The following is a 2,146-nucleotide window of genomic DNA, read 5'->3' as shown; positions in this document are numbered from 1 at the left end:
CAGAAGAAGGTGACAGATCCCTGGAACTGGGGTTACAGACAGTTGTCAGCTGCCATGTCTGTGCTGGGAATCAAAACTGGGTCCTTTGCAGGTGCTCTTAACCACTGAACCATCTCTCCAGCCACTGCATGGACATTTACATTCATATTTAGTCCATTTAGCAACATTAATGGGTACTGCTATTGGTCATTAGAATATGGACACATGCAGTGAAAACAAACAAGCTGGAATCATTAATTGGGTACATAGAACAATCAGCCAACTTGTATCAGCTGCCAAAAATATCTAAAATCAGTGGCTTAAAAACAATATATTTTACACAACAAAGAATCCAGAGGTGGACAATCTAGGTGAATGATTTCATAATGATACCAAAGCTGCAGGCTCCATTCCTTTCCTCAGCTACTCTCAGTATATAGTTGATGTTCAGGATACAGCAGACTACCTCTCCTCCACTGTCATGTCTGCATTGCAAGGCAGAAAAAAAGGCAGGACAGAGGCCACAAGGGTAAGGGTACCTATCTAAGGATGCCATGGGATCCCTATCTCAGAAGCTCTGTTAGAAGCCCTGCCAATCAGTTACTCAAAAAAATCAGGAATTGATCTACCTCAATACCCAGCTATACCACTCTTGGGCATATACACAAAGGATGCTCCATCTTACCACAAGGACACTTGCTCAACTATGTTCATAGCAGCATTATTTGTAACAACCAGAACCTGGAAACAACCTAGATTCCCCCCAACTGAAGAATGGATAAAGAAAATGTGGTACATTTACACAATGGAGTATTACTCAGCTATTCAAAAAAAAAATCATGAAATTTGCAGGCAAATGGATGGAACTAGAAAAAATCATCCTGAGTGAGATAACCTAGACCTAGAAAGACAAATATAGTATATATTCATTTATAAGTGGATATTAGCTGTTAAGTAAATAATAATCAAGCTAAAATCCACTGACCAAGAGAGATTAGGAGGGCTCAAGCGAGGGATGCATTGATCTCCTGGGAAGGGAAATGGATAGATTTTGTGGATGGATGGGGGCAGATAGGGATGGAAGTGGGAGGGATCAGGTGTGTGTGTGTGTGTGTGTGTGTGTGTGTGTGTGTGTGTGTGTGTGTGAAGAGCATGTGGGGAGAGACAGCTGGAATTGGAAGGCATTTTGGGGTCAGTGTAAAAACCTAGTTCAGAGGAAACTTCCTGGAATGTATGAAGGTGATCCGAGAGGACTCCTAGTGATGGAGGATATGGTGTCTGAACTGGCCATCTCTTGTAGCCAGGCAAGGCTTCCAGTGGCAGGAATGGGTTGTATTCAGTTGAGTTGTTGGCCAAGGGGGTGGGTCCTGTGGAGATCTCCAAACCACCGAGGCTGACGCTAGGACAGAGGGTTGTCCTCTGCAAACTTATAGTGGGCCCCATTGCCAAGGACAACATCCACACAGCTCATTGAATATAGGTCAAGCTGATGCCTGCATGGCACCTTCACCCCTGTGTTCTAGTCTCTTTGGTGTGGGAAGTTACTCTGCAGGTTACAGAAAGAGAAACCTGGACACCAACCTAACAACAATACCCTTGACCTACAATCTGTCCTGCGTGCAAGATGTGCTGGGGCAATGGTGGTGCAGAACTTGTGGGAGTGGCCAACCAATGTCTGACTTAACTTGAGGCCCAGTCCTCGAGAGGGAGCCCATGCCCAACACTGCCTGGGTGGCTAGGAACTGGAGAGTCTAGAGACTTAGGGTAGAACCAAACACAAATAGGAAAAATCAATGAAAAGATTCCTAATGATATTCTGCTATACTCATAGATGGGTGCCTTGTCCAGTAGTCATTAGAGAGGCTTCCTCTAATAGCAGATATGAGCAGGTGCAGAGACCCACAGTCAGGCATGTAGAGAAAGAGTCTAAATTGGAGGGCTCTATTGGGTCCCTCCCCTCAGAGCCCTAGGACTCTCTTGGAAGAGGGGGCAGAGAGAATGTAGGAGTCAGAGGGGATGGAGGACACCAGGCCTACTGAATCAACTAAGCAGAGCTCACATGGGCTCACAGAGACTGAAGTGGCAAGCACCAGTCCTGCATGGGTCTGTACCAGCTCTCCTGCATAAATGTCATGACAGCTTGGTGTTTTTGTGGGACTCCTAATGG

The sequence above is a fragment of the Peromyscus eremicus genome, chromosome X, assembly GCF_949786415.1.
Source record: "Peromyscus eremicus chromosome X, PerEre_H2_v1, whole genome shotgun sequence".
Taxonomy (NCBI): domain Eukaryota; kingdom Metazoa; phylum Chordata; class Mammalia; order Rodentia; family Cricetidae; genus Peromyscus; species Peromyscus eremicus.
This window is presented reverse-complemented; position numbering follows the sequence as displayed.